At 46.6% G+C, this 15,351-nt stretch overlaps 1 protein-coding gene across 1 annotated transcript in view; it reads right to left on the bottom strand.

The window, feature by feature from the left end:
- LOC144807243 (uncharacterized) overlaps positions 1-15,351 on the bottom strand; it is a 42,328-nt gene that overhangs the window by 7,258 nt on the left and 19,719 nt on the right. The gene's annotated exons all lie outside the window — the stretch shown is intronic.

The raw sequence follows: 15,351 nt of genomic DNA, 5'->3' as shown, positions 1-15,351 counted from the left end.
TATCGACATGCAAGGTGGCCTCAGAAGAGGTCCAAATATATTTGCACTAGCCTCAAGCCACACTAGCAGTTCAAAAAACAGTATTTAGCAACATATCAAGATACATTGTGTATTTTATTATTTATTTAATTATTTATCAAAGCAAATACCTTTTCAAATCATGCATTTCATAAAAACAGCTAGGTTACATAGAATTCATAGTAAAGAAAATAACGCAACAGTGCATATAATTCTTAGAACAGGATATGACATGACGTCAATTTAAAAACCAATGTGTTCTCACCAAGGCCCACACATCAAACCACAAGCTAGTATCACCAGACATACACATACATACTTCTCACATCCAGATAAATGCTGCAATCACATTCACAAGTCACTAGTCACTCCGCAGAAATGTTCTAATCAGTGATCAATGGGGATAGTTTGAATATTCTCCCAGATCATTCGGTTGGTCCTCAGATGGTAAGATCTGAGGACCAACCGAATGATCTGGGAGAATATTCAAAGAATAAGAAGAAAACACATTCAGAGGTGCAGCACAAGAACAATTGCGCCAAACTCACAGAAGTCACCACCTGTGACTGTCCCTAGGCCAACTGGCCTCTCTAGGGCTAGGACGCACTGTGTCCCAGTGTCAGGGGCCTAAACGTGGCAGCTGCCCACGAAGTGCTGGGCAGCTGTGAAGCAATGATGGTGGGGACAACGTTGGAGCCTCTCAGGCTCTGCACAAAGGAAATGTCCCCCCTGAGCCTCGTGGGCTCTTCAAAATAACTGTGGCACCTGGAGCCTCTCTCCGGGCCCTAAGAAATGAATGTGGCCCTCCAGAGCCTCGCTGGGCTCTAAACAAACAATGTGGGCTGTGAGCCTCTCTGGGCTCGAAGAACAACTGTGGGGCCCTGGAGCCTCGTGGGCTCTAAATAACCAAAATGGGCCGCCTGCAGCCTATGGAGCTGCACACACAATGCCCCCGTGGCCCTCTGGACTAAGAACCTGTGCCCTTCGGGAGCCCCTCGTGGGCTTGAGAACCACCTCCCATTTGTGGAGCCTCGGGCTGGAGAGTAGCTGGGGGGGGAGCGGGCCGCTGCCTTCCGGGGCCGCTCTCACACGCAGGATACTGCCCCCTTCTACTGTAGGGTCCCTCTCGGGGGACTCTGACTTAAGTAAGGCCCCACGGGCATTCCGACACAACGGCCCCTTGCTCTGGAGGGGAGGGGCGGGCTCCGGCAATGTGCCCCGACGCCCCCTCCTCTCCTTCTTGGGTGCACTCACCGGTCTCGTGGCAGCTGGCTGGAGAGCTCCCGCTCCTCGGGACTCTCCTCGGTCGCAGTCTCCTCTAATGGAGTAGCGCGTCTCCTCTGCCCGGCGGCTCTTCTCTGCCGGACTTTGCCTCTTTTCGCCGGCGGCCGGGGCTCTCCCTCGTGAGAGCCTCGCCGGCCCGATGCAGCCGGTTCCTTCCTTCCTCTCGGCTGCGGGGGCGGGACTTCCGGTCGGGCCGCGCTCTGATTGGCCGGCCTGACAACCACTTCCGGGTCGTCGCGGGCAGCGCGGCGGCCCGTTTCAGGCACTCGTAGGCTGGGGAATAATTAACCGAGGGGTAGGCTCCCTTGAGTTAAATTAGAAAAATGTAAAAACCGCGGCAAATCACCGGGGCAAATACTGGGTGGGCACCGGCGGTTCCTCACTCGAAATGCGGCGTGGGCAGCCGCTAGAGACAAAATAAAGCGCTCTTAAGCGCTGGGGCCTCAAGATCAAGCGCTCCCAGGCGCTAGGCAGGTGAATACAGCGCTCCCAAGCGCTATAAGTGGAAAACAAAGCGCTCTGAGCGCTAGCAGGCAATCACTAAAGCGCTTCCAGGCGCTGGAGGCTCCAAGAGTACAGTAAGAGCCCTTCAAGAAATGCAGCAGGCAGGGGGCAAAGCTGGGCCCAGAGCCAGCTCACTGGGTCTCCAGGCAGGGAGACAATCCAAGTAGCGGTCCTGCTGGCACCAGCAACAGCAGCAGCCCCCTCAGGCAGGATCCTGGCAGAGAACAGAACCTTTTGTTATGGGACACAGCCCCTTCTAATACTAGTAAATCCTTTGTCTGTAGGTGCAGGGTGGGGGAGAAACCAGTCGCAGCTGGTTGGTGAGCACTCTTGATGTGCTCAATCACCCTTTTCATTCACTGGCAGGACTAGGGTTATCAGTTGCACCACAGGGGGCGGAGCCAGCATTGTGTGGGGAAAGCCCAGCCCATTCAGGAACCAGGTGCAGCCCTCCCCAGCCATCAGCATGCTAATCTCCCACTCACCACCGGGCAGACCCATCCAGACTTCCTGGAGCCAGGCTCACCAGCGAGCTCCAGCCAATCACACGCCAGGCATATTTTACACTAATATGCCAACTCCTAGGAGTGGCACTTCCGCACAAGACACAATCATGCCACATACAGCATTGCGAAGCATTCACTCTCACGAGTTCGCACATACCAGACTCGAGCCTGTACACCCCACGCATCAGGAACTTCCAGGGACACATACATTCCCCATGCATTCCTATGGGAGGGCAGGCCTATCTCAACACATGCACTCAAAGTGCGCACGCACTTTCCACTGGGACACAGTGAAAGTGCGCAGAACCCAAAAATCACCATCACCAGGTCACCATTAAAAGCAAAAAGTCTAGGGGTGAACCTGCCAGAAGGGCCAAGTCCAACACTCAAATATACACGAAGCAGAATGGGCAATCTATCTTACGGATCATTTCACGTCACACGTCCATCAAGATCCAGTAGGACAAGAATTGCCTTCAGAATCGGGCCCCGGGCCTGGAATTAAAGGGTGCACTCCCATCGACCCAACACCACTCTCTGACGAGGCTCATCAGGTGACCGAAGACAGGGTTATCATAGCCATGAAAAAGGCCAGACAAGACAGAGCACCAGGCCCCAATGCCCCCCACAAAACTTGTTCAAATCGGACATAACTTTTTGGTCGGGATTGTTAACTAATCTTTTCAACTATGCATTGAGAACCGCAACAATCCCAGACTCGTGGCGGGGTGCAATCATTCATCCGATTTATAAGTCAGGCACGCGAGATGTCCCTAACAACTATAGACTTATAGCCCTGTTGGACATTGAGGCGAAACACTACGCAGGGCTCCATCTGGAAGACCTGAGGCAATGGGCAAACGATCACAACATTGTCCCAATGAACCAAACCGGGTTCCTTGCCAGCTCGGGGACTATGACCAACTTACTAGTGGTGTCATCCATTGTTGACAAAGCCCTTTTAACATTTAGGTTTGCGTTTTGCTGCTTTGTCGATTTTAAAGCCGCTTTTGACAGGGTCCACAGGGAGGCCCTATGGGAAAAGCTGAGGAAGTGGGGAATCCCTGACAAATTACTGAATGCAATTATCCAACTGCACTCACGCACTTGGGTTCGAGTGAAGTTGGGGTCCGGCACGCATCTCTCGTGAAATTTTTTCACAACGAGAGGGGTCAAGCAGGGATGCGTGCTGGCCCCCCTCCTATTCAACCTGTTCATTGCTGACCTGTCTAGTACCCTGGACGGCGTAAATAGCCACTCGCCAAAAGTAGGAGGTACGGCCTTGAGCAATCTTTTATATGCCGACGATTTAGCCTTGTTTAGCCACACTAGGGTGGGGTTGCAGAGGCTGCTTGACACACTGCTGCAATACACGATCAAGAACCAATTAGAAGTCAATCTGAAGAAGACTCAAGTTGTCCCATTCGGGAAGAAGCGATATACCGGTGGCAGATGGTCCTTTAACAACAACAGCCTTTCCATTGGCCAGTCGTACAAATACCTGGGGGTCCATCTGGACTCCAGGGGCAACCTTATAAAGCAGTGCAAAGAGATTGTGGTCAAAGCAATGACGCTTGCGGTGTCATTGGCTAAGCTTTCAAGAAACCTTTCATGCCCCACGCTGTCCTCTCTCTTGGAAGTCTTGAAAGCAAAAATCGGCCCCACCTTGTCCTATGGAATAGGGATCTTTAAGGGAAAACTGAACAGTGCTCTAAATCAGCACACAATCAAAATTTATAAAAAGGTTTTCCACTTGCCATACTCTGCATCCCCTCCACAGATGAGATTAGAGATGGGGCTACTAAATTATAACGTCTCCTGTATTGGGGTATTTCTTAAATGTAAATGTAAATGTACATGTATTTATATAGCGCAAATCACCGACACGGTATCTAAGCGCTTGCTTAGGGAACCCGTCCTGGTATTCCCCTGTGAGATAACCCCGGCAGGGTATCCACAAGGTGAAAGCCAGGCATCCCGCCGCGAGGGGCCGTAGTGGAGATTAAGCAAGCTATTGCCCAGAGTCGCAGAGTGTGAACCCGTGAGTCGAGTAGGCACCGGAGCGAGAATTATTGAGTCCGTGGAATTTTTGAGCCCAAGACCCGCCGAGGCGGGGAATTGAACCCTGGTCCAGGACCGATCTCAGCTTCCGGGTCTGCCGCCTCTAACCCCTGAGCCACACTTCTCCACAACCTCTGCCACAAACTATGACAATCCAATCCAGGCACTCTAGAGACCCTAGTTTGGCAAGAAATAACTGAAAAAAATCCAGGAGGATCATTTGGTCGACTATTTAAGGACTACATCCAACAAATCTCAGCAGAAGGCCTCTGGGCGCTCAATCCTAGTCAGCCTGCATTTAAGCTTGCCATCAAAAAATGCGTAAGATTGCTATCACTCATTAGTGACAAAGCACTATTTACAAAACGAAGCCATGCGTGGGCAGTTATTAATTCCTACAATCGACTGACCCCTGCCACTTACTTTTCCAGTCCTTATTCACTGTACTTAAAACGCAGTTTCATTACTATTAGAATGGGTGACTGGCGATTCTTGCAAAATATTCCCCCCTGGCGTCGCGTGAAGGAGGATACAACCTGTAGAGGGTGTGGCGAAGTAGCAGAAACGCTACTGCATGTGGTCTGCATCTGCCCCGCCTTCGACCTCCAACGCAGGGCTAAGCTGACGGGGGAATGGAATCGGCTGGGTGTTTGGACCTGTAGGCAAGCTATTTATTGCAGCACTGAGTCCAGATAATACAGACTTAAACATAAGACTGACAAATTTGATCCAGTATGCTTCTCACAATTTTCAACAAAATCAGCCTGCCACTACTTTACCTCTACCTGTTTTAAATTAAACAATGTATTTTAATTAACCTCAAAGTACTGGGCAAACAATACTAACAATGGTTTAAATAGTAGTCCACGTGCATGGGGTTGTTTTATGTACGGACTCGCAGCTCAGGGGAGAAGTTTTAGCAATTGATTGCTTGTACAATTTTTATTGTTATGAATAATGTGAACCTGAAATCCTCTTTTAAAGATATTTGTTTTATATCTAAATAAAGATATTTTTGACTGACTTTTGACTATGAGGTTTAATAAATTGTTTACTTGACATTTCAGTTTCCGTGCCAACTTCTATTTGCTGGTCTGAGGACTTGTGTGCAGAGAAGGATGAACCCTTAGCACTGGTAGGCCTTGCTGAGGTCTACTTCTACAAATTGGCGCCCACCCGTGTGGCTCATCGGCGACTCGGATACCCGACGGAGTGGTCTTGACGGAGGATTGGAATCTCGCTGCGGATGATTACTGCCTGAGGAGGCCCGTGTCTTGGCGGTCACAGAGTTTTTCTACTCTTCCCGATCTGACCCTCCAGGTGGTGCCGGTCCTCGACTGAGATCCCTTCTGGTGTTTGCCGTGCAGAGACCATTTGGTCGATTCAGAACTTGGCACTTGGAATCTGGAGACTCTTGCTTGGTAAGGTCATTTGATGCGACACTTCTTGTTTGTTTGACCAAAATCTTGAAACTTGCTTGGATATATATGAATTGCAATTTATATAGACCGGTAATGAGGAGATTTTTCTCTAACTTTTTTAAAACTTGAACGGCACACATTGAGTAAGTGCCACTTGGCAAATAATATTGTATATGCTGCAATATTCTTGGCATGCCTGTTCCTAGCACACTTCGTAGAATGTGTTGCTTTCTTGTAGGTACCAATATGGAACTAGAACGGAATCAGCTGTCTCCACTCCCCCCGAAGGGTACACCAAATAGGGACATGTATATTAAAAATGGTACTCCTTCTATAACCTACAGCACACTATGGAATAAATATACTAGTAATGATCCTGAGTTGCGATGGCCTATAAATGGGTCATTTGATCTTAGAAAAATTCAGTATGTGGAACAATCTATGTTTAAGCACAAAAGTAGACAAGATATGTTTGACTGTGTACGAATGTGGGAGAAAGAAGTGTGTGAACGAGTGAGAAGAGAGCAAGCTTTGGTAGAAAAGGAACAACGCAAAAATATCCATGCGAAAGCGCTGGAGCTGAAAAATAGAGAAATGAAGGAGATAAAAGAGAGAGAGGATAGGGAGCGTCGTTTACAGGTAAATGGCCAATACCCTGTCCGGCGCCCCCTTTACCCTCTATTTAATAGACCACAGGACGATTCCATTTTGTTAGATCGTTGCCCGCTTCCATATACTTTTCCCTCTGCCCCTAAGGTTTATTCTGATGCTGATATTTTTCCTTCAGATCAGGATCAGTCAGGATCAGATGCTCAAAGTCAAACTCGCTCTTTTCTGACTGCTGATTGTGCAGCCACTCTTAGATCTGTTGCTGGCAAAGCAGCCCTTGGTAACACTCCTGCTTAAGATCTAATAGCCGATGTACAACAATGGGTGGATAGAGAGCAGTTATATTTTGTAGAGATGTTTACCACAGAAGTAATTGAACCGTTTAGAAAGCATTTGACAGAATTAGAGCCTGTTGATATCGCAGATGACTATAAAAAATTGCGTGACGGTCTTTTTGTCCCTTCCCAGGTGGCTGACTTAATTAGACATGTGGTTAAACCACAAACTGATGCATTCCGTTTGAGAGGAGAAAAAGGCAGCTGCTGCAGCTGAACAAACAATTCAGACCACCGTGCCACAGGATGACACTCAAGGGACAGATAAGAATATTGTAGCTCATGGGAAACCCATGCGGGAAGCCGCACCTTTGTATGTCCCTCCTGGGGTACGAGAACAGATGATAATAAAGATTCCACTGATGCGAAGGGTTATTTTATTTATTATTGGGTCTATACTCCTTGGAGTAGAGCAGATGTCATGGCTCTTAAAGCTGCTTTGCCTGACCCACGGAAAAATCCGGCCGCTTTCTATGAAGAAGTTGACGGAGCCATTCGGTCTTGTACCATGACTTTATCTGATATTGATATGTTTTTTGGGCTTATTATCTACCCTCTGATATGTGAAGGTCTATTCGTAAAGTTGATGATCATCCAACTTTTGGGGATGTTTGGAAGGCACTAGAGAGGATAGATGCAGAAAGGGAACCCGCACAGAAACCACAACAAGAACTTTTAGACCTTCAAAGGATATATTAGTTACATTGAAATCTCTCATGCCTCCTAAAAAGATAGATTGGACTGTGTTAGCATCCTGTAAGCAAAAGGCAGATGAATCGGTCTCTGACTTCTTTACACATCTTGAGGAGGCATTCCACGACTTTAGGGGCCAGTCATTGACAGATGGTATGGGCAGGCATCGGTTTGTCGATAAATTTGTTGCAAACATGTTGCCAGGAATGGCTAGTCGCCTAAAGGCCAGCAAAAGTTCACGGACCACGTCTTCCTCAGACCTTTAGATACTGTAGAATTCCTCAAGGGTATACAGAGAGTCCTAGTATTTACAGCCAAGCATTGAAAAGACAGATGTTCGTGCATTCATTGGTATTACTTCTTTTTGTAGGCAATGGATTCCAAGTTTCTGACACATTGTTAAACCTCTGTTGACTCTTCTGACTAAAGACACTTCAATGCCCCTTCCATGGACGACTGAATGCCAGAAAGCTTTCCACCAGTTGCGTCAAGCTCTTTGTTCTGCACCAGTATTAGGCACTCCAGATTACACTAAGGCTTTTACACTCTATGTACACGAGAGAGATGGTTGTCCACTTTCAGTTTTAGTACAGACACACTGTGACAAGCAGCGTCCTTGTGCATATTTTTCAGCTGTTCTCAATCCAGTTGCTCATGCATTGCCTGGGTGTTTCCGTTCTGTTGCAGCAGCAGCTGTGACCATACGTCAGAGTGAAGGGATAGTCTTGTCACATAGACTGTTTGTGTTAGTATCCCATGCAGTTGATGCCCTTTTGAACCAAACCAAAACACAGCATTTAACTAGTGCTAGGTTGACAGGATATGAATTGACACTTTTGGCTCCTCACATCACTCTGCAAAGATGTTCAACCCTGAATCCAGCCACTCTGTTGCCATATCCAGCAACTCAGTCACAAGAGCCTCATGATTGTATATTTCTTACTGAGGAACAGACAAAGGGTTGTGTCGACTTGCAAGATACGCCCCTCTCAAATGTTTATGGGGAACTGTGGGTTGATGGGTCCTGTTTGAAATTAGCAGATGGCACAACATCAGCTGCATATGCAATCACAACACTTCTGACGGTAGTTGGGACAGCTCGTATCCCACAGAAGTCAGCTCAGGCAGCTGAGCTAATAGCACTGACAAGAGCGTGTGAACTTAGTACTGACTTATCTGTGAACATCTATATGGATAGCCGCTATGCTTCTAGAGTGGCTCACGTTTTTGGGTTGCTCTGGAAGGAAAGAGGGTTTCTTACATCCCATGGGATGCAAATAATGCATGGAGAATTGGTACAAAATCTTCTGACTGCCTTGACATACCCGAAGAAAATAGCGATTGTTAAGCGTAGCGTACACAAGAAAGTGACTGATAAAATCGGACAAGGTAATGCCTTCACAGATCACACAGCCCGTGAGACTGCAATGCAGCGAAGCACCACATCTATGTACGTAGTGAAGTCACAGGCTGAAGGTTAGCATGATGCCAGGCAGGAAATGCTAGACATGCAGCAATCTGCTTCTGCAGAAGAACATGGGCAATGGTCTAAGGAGGGAACATTGGAGGATGAGGGCTGTTGGAGAAATAAAGAAATGACCAAGTGGAAACTGCCCACAGCCTATGATTCATATGGCACATGGGCCGGCACATGTTGGAGCCTCCTCGATAACGAAGTTGCTTACACAAGTTTGTGAGCATCCAGAAATTGCCGGCACAGCTAAAAAGATAGTGCAGTCCTGCTTGAATAGTCTCCAGTACAATCCTGGAAAAGGGACACAAACTCCTACAGGAGGGTTTGCCACACCAACTGCTTCTCTTGAAGTTTTGAAAAGGATTACATCCAGCTTGAATGTTCCAACAATCTAAAATATGTTCTAGTAGTGGTATGTGCCTTCAGTAAGTGGATAGAGGCGTACCCTACGAAAGATAATACAGCTCTTACTACAGCAAAGGTACTTCTAAAGGAATACTTTCCCAGATTTGGTGTTTGCAAACTTTTGTGAAGTGACAACGGACCTCATTTTATTGGGCAAATTGTTGAGTATGTCCTGAAAGGATTAGGGATTAAGCAGAAGTTTCATACTGCCTTCCACCCACAATCAGCAGGGCTAGTGGAACGGTACAATGCTTCTCAAGCTTAAGCTAGCTAAGATCCAGGCTTCCACACGCTTGAAATGGGGTGACGCACTACCCTTGACAATGTTGTCCATTAGATCAGTGCCACATTCACGAACTGGTCTTACACAATATGGAGGTGGTATTTGGAAGGCCTATGAATATTTGGGGGATTCCTAAGCTACGCCCCATACATGATGTACCTTGTGTCTTGATGAGTGACTACCTGTCACAGTTGACTGACAGTTTGATTTCTATTCATCAACAGGTTCGAGAAGCTCTTCCTGCTGACAGGTCGAAAGGTGAGGCCGACAAACTACGGCCCAGCGATCATGTGATGATCCGGTCCTTCCAGAGATCGAGCAGTTTGGAACCTAGGTGACGCGGCCCAGAGCAAGTCCTCCTTGCGACGAGAACTGCAGTCTGAGTAGCCAACAGGAGGAACTGGGTGCATTCTACCCACTGCAAGAAGGTGCCGTCTACCCTGGTGGAACCTGCTGCCCTAATCGACCATCAAGATATCCTGGACACAGAGAAAGGCCAAGCCATATCACCTGAAGACCCTGAGGAAGTCTTCCTGGACCATACGATTCCTGGTGCATCTCAATATCAACTGCGGCCCCGGAAAGAAACTTCATTGTTGAAAACGACTGGTTGAGCAACCGTCCTGGGTTAGTGAGAAACTGCGCTGAAGAGGGGGGGGGGGGTCTTTTGCGTAGTGACACTCATCTTAACCCTCAGTGAAGAAACCAACGACTGTTCAAGACATTAGAGCTCCAACTGTTTTGTTATTTCAACAACAAGATGAATATGCCTATGGAGAAGACATCAACCGCTGTGAGGATTTGCGACAAGAGAATTATGTGTATTGTTGGGTTCATTCACTATGGCAGTGATAACTTGGATTGTAGAGGAAGTGCTTCATGCTCGACGAATGCTGACTGCCTCTACTTCAGCATCCATTGAACACCACTATTTCACTCTCCCTTACAATGAGCAGAAGCATAGACAGTGCTATCTGAACAGCACGTTCATCCAGATGTTGCACCACACGCACAATGCTACGAACATTACTAACTGCTCGGTGTATGGAATGATGCCAGCTCATCAGAAAAAGGGAGGAACACCTTTTATTCCTCTTCCATTTTCTCATAACAGTTCTTGTCAAGCCTGGTTTGCACTTTTATTGGCTTATGAAGTGACTAATATTACTGATATGGGTGTAGGGAGGTTAAAATATTATCTTAATAAAGCATGTTATCCTGATGAATAAGGTGATCCGCAAGCTTAAGGTACTAAATAGGAGATGGAGGAGTACAGACGAGGAAATGCTTCAACACATTATGTTTACCCAAATACTCGAACTGCTTAGGGTAATGGACCATTTGTTATAGCTGTAACTAGAGCCAGAGCAGATTTATGTGGGAGTAGTGTTGGGAAAATTCCAGTGGGGAAAAGTGAATGTACTTTAGTTCTGAACATTGTTGGTAATAATAATAGTAGCTTCACGTCTTCACATAATAAATATTTTATATTTGGAAATAAGGGATACTACCATCTACCTGCTGGATCGTCTGGAGATTGCTATCTGTCCTTTTTATTGCCACCTGTATTTTTGGCTCCTGCATCATATCACAAGGACTCAAAACTGTTTAATGACATTTCCAAAAACAGATTTAAGAGGACAGCAAATCACGACGAGGTGGATCAGACTGACACCACACTACAGCAATATGTTGATTTTAATTTGAGGCTGTTCTTTGTTGGTGCTGCCCTGAACTGTAGGAAAATCACACGTTTGACGTGGGTCGTAGAGGCTGTGACCAACCAGACAGCTATGGCACTTGGAAACATCACAGAGGAACTACAGATTGCGAGGATTGTGGCGCTCCAACACCGTATGGTCTTGGACGTAGTCCTGGCTGATCGAGGTGGTGCATGTCGCTTCATCTGGAGTAGTTGCTGCGTGTACATTCCAGATCATGCCCCTTCAGTTTCTGATGCGATCTCTAAACTACATAAGATTGCTGCTGAGATTCACCCCGATACTGGAACATGAACTTTAACCGGTTGGCTATGGACATTGTTTGTCACCCGGGGCAGGAAACTGTTAACAGTTTGTATATATTGCTTGAAATTCTATTGACATGCTGTTTATGTATACAATGTGGTCCAATACTTTGCTCCATCTGTATCAATGCTTGTACACCTGCCAGATGTGATGTTAAACAAATGAATGCCCAACGTGTACTAGACACAGAAGTTGATGAAATGATGCAGATCGATGTACATGATGTATACTTAGACTCTCTTAGATTATAGATGTCTTCAGCTAATCCTAAAAGGGACGTCTGAGGAAATTTGGCAGAGATCGCTGTTAGCCGATGGGCGGACCACTTTTCCGGGATGCACACAATTTGAAATGATTCAAGTTTGAAAACAGCAAGTTAAAGGTGTGCACTTCAACCCGTCATTTAGTAGCATTGAGCTGACGCCATCTTGTTTCCGGCAGCCACCTTGTCTGAGCATGTGCTCACCATGTGCTCTTTCCTTCTTCGCTGTTGCTTGCCCTTGTGCTTTGCTCAAGAACTGGCTATACTTAGCCCTTGCTACTTTGCACATGCTCTGTCTGTAGCTGCCCATGCACCTGCTATAGTCTGTTAATAGGCTGTTTTAACCGAGATCAGCAACTTATCGCCCCTCCTTCTTTGTTGACTGTGCATTCTCTATATGACCACCTATGTATGAAACTCTTCATATGTGAACTCGTACCGCCTCCTTTTGAGCTCCTGTGCGGTTATAAAAGACCCATGGTTCTTCTACTCCTTGTGCTACTTGATCCACTGCCGAAGGGTGTTATGCGAATGTAGTTACACCTCATGAGGTTTAATACATTGTTTTCTTGACGTTTCAGTTTCCGTGCTAACTTCTATTTGCTGGTCTGAGGACTTGTGTGCAGAGAAGGGCAAACCCCTAGCACTGGTAGGCCTTGCTGAGGTCTACTTCTACAATCGCTTGTTTTAGGTCTTCATGTGGAAGGTAGTGTTTAAGTTTCCGCAGAATGCTCAGCTCCTAATTTGCTCCTTTGGTGACTGCGGTAATGTAATCCTGCATATTCAGATGTTTGTCTAATACCCAAGGATCTAGCAGAGTGTATGATGTGAAGAGAGAAAGTGAGGGCTGCAAGAGGTTTCAACCAAAGATCAATCTTGGGGATGTTATTCGGCGGTGAGATGAGAAAGAATTACGTTTTGGTAGTAGTGAGTTTGAGATGGTTATCCGTGGGCCAGTGATGTGTATTTTGCAAGGTGGAATTGAGGAATATAATGTCATCTGGGAAGGTGATTTTGAGATACAGCAGAGTGTCATCAGTGTACATATTATACTGGATGGTAGCGGATTGTAAGTGATTTGCCAGTGTTTCCAGGAATAGATTGAAGAGAATGGGTGAGAGAGCAGATCCTTGTGGAAAGCCAAGATTGAACGTATAGGGCTTAGACAGAGATGGATTCATTTGGACTCTCTGAGTTCTGTTTTAGTGGAATCAAGAAAACCATTGCAATACGACCCCTAATAAGCCCATCCTTTGTTCCAATAGTTTCAGTAGTCTATCGTGATTAACTGTCAAAGGCAGCCATAAAGTTGAGCAGTATCATGGGGGATGATTCATTTAGGTCCAGCATTACTATGTCATCCACAAAATAAGTAAGTGCAGATTCAGTGCTCTGACCTTGACGGAAAACTGATTGGTGTTGGTCAAGGAGTTAAAAGTTGTCTATGTGGTTGCAGAGTTGGATCTATACACATTTTTCTAAGAGATTGGCAAGAGTAGGGATGTTGGAGATAGGCTGAAAGTTATTAGGATCAGAGCAGTCAGCGAGTTTTTTTTTTTAAGTTGGGGTGTCCTGCTTTTAGGCAATCATGGATAGTGTTTTGATGTAGCGAGGCATTTACTATCTTAGACCATCGGTAGAATGAAGGTTTTGATCTCTTTGAATATAGATGGAGGTAGAGGGTCAGTGAAGTGATTAGATGGGTTTAATAATGAAAGGATTTTGTAAATGTCACTTTCGTTGATTGTGGAGAAGGTGTGGCACGAGGCATTGTTTTTGGAAGGGTGCCTGGATGGATCACTACCTTCAGTATACTGGGTGGTGAGTGAAAAACTGAGTGAGGAAACCGGTAGTAGTTCATTCACTAGTTGTAGCTCATTCTCTATCTTTGTGGTATTTTCCATGAACAAGGCAGCCAGTTCTTCACAGTCTGGGAGGGTGCTGGTTCCGGCGTGACTGCTGCTTGACTATTTCAAATAGTTTTTGACTGCATTTCTGGCTTGGTCAAACTGTGCTCTAAAGAAATTAGCTTTCACTTGCCTTACTCTTCTGTTGTATGTGTTCCTCGTTGATCTTAAGCGTTTTAGAAGTTCTAAGGATGGAGAGGATCTCCAGGCTCTTTCTGCTAATCTTAGATTACGTCTTTCGGTGTTCAAGTTATGGGTGAAATACAAAAACTGAATAGACAAAGAAATCCTCAGCACACAGTCATAGGTGTAGCAACAATTTGTTAAGTGCACGATGTAAGCACAAATTATACACAAGTTATTTCAATTATTATTTTTTTTTTTATTCTTTTGGTCTTGTTTCAGACAGCCAAGTATTTCATTGCTTACAAAGGGAAATCGTCCCACGACTTTCTCAAGGCTATGTCCTTTTTTATAAAGACCTTTCTTTTGTGGTGATCGATCCAACCCACAAAGGGATTCAGTATCTTGCGCGATGTCAATAAGGCAGTCCATGCATCTGAGGGATCCTATTTTGTCCCCAAATTCTTGAGCTTGTGAGTCAGACGGTTTTGTCCCAAACATCGCTCTCCCTGTAGCTCGAGGGCGATTTCCCTTTTCAGCGGTGGCTGCAGATTGTGCAGTTGCACATTCTTGACCCTGCTGGAGTCAAGGAACAGTTGTCGTTGGACCCCTGTGGCCCCCTGGACTGTGGGCGGAGAGGTGGGGCCTTGATTGCTGCCTAGCTAGGCCAAGGGGGAAATCTCCTGGGGTGCTGGAGACCGAATTCTCCTTGAGGGTGCTATGCGGTGCATGGGATGCTGCACAATATCACAGGCAATTACAACACATTTGACACAAAGGGTTTGCTGTCGAGCTGCATGTGGCCTGGTCCTACTGCTGCAGGCCATTTAGGTCGGCCTGGGGGGGTGTCAGACAGAGCTGCCTCCTCTTCTTGTTTCTTTGTCCTCCCCACCACACTCCAGAGAGGATAATACAGTGACTACAGTGCCCGCAGAAGCCTTTGGTGGCTGATGAACTGAGGTGGTTGACGCAACCCGGGTCTAGAGCACGGGGCACCTGGTGTGCACACGATGGACAAGGACAAAACGGCCTGCTTTGCTAGGGCCAACACAATCACACAGTATACTACCCCTCGACACCCCCGTAAAGAATTACAAGACAAACCGGCACTGGCAATGAGGGGGAAGATGGCGCAACTTGCAAACCCTCATGTGTGGAGCTCCTGGCGGCCATCCAGGGTTCCAGGAATCTCCTGAAAAGACAAAATGAGACCGTGTCTATTGATGTGAACATATTGAGAGCCGATTTACGTAAAGTAGCAGATAAAGTGTCCACGGCGGAGGGAGATATAGTGGACTTAAAAGGAGAAGTGGCAGCATTTAAGCAGCACGTGGCCCAGACGTCCAGTCACAAAGGCCCTTGAGTGCCGGGCCAAAGTTGCGGAGAGGCGCGCAAGGCACAGCAACATAAGAGTCCTAGGGTTCCCTGAGCAAGTTGAG

The sequence above is a fragment of the Lissotriton helveticus genome, unplaced genomic scaffold, assembly GCF_964261635.1.
Source record: "Lissotriton helveticus unplaced genomic scaffold, aLisHel1.1 SCAFFOLD_400, whole genome shotgun sequence".
In the NCBI taxonomy this organism is placed as follows: domain Eukaryota; kingdom Metazoa; phylum Chordata; class Amphibia; order Caudata; family Salamandridae; genus Lissotriton; species Lissotriton helveticus.
This window is presented reverse-complemented; position numbering and strand designations above follow the sequence as displayed.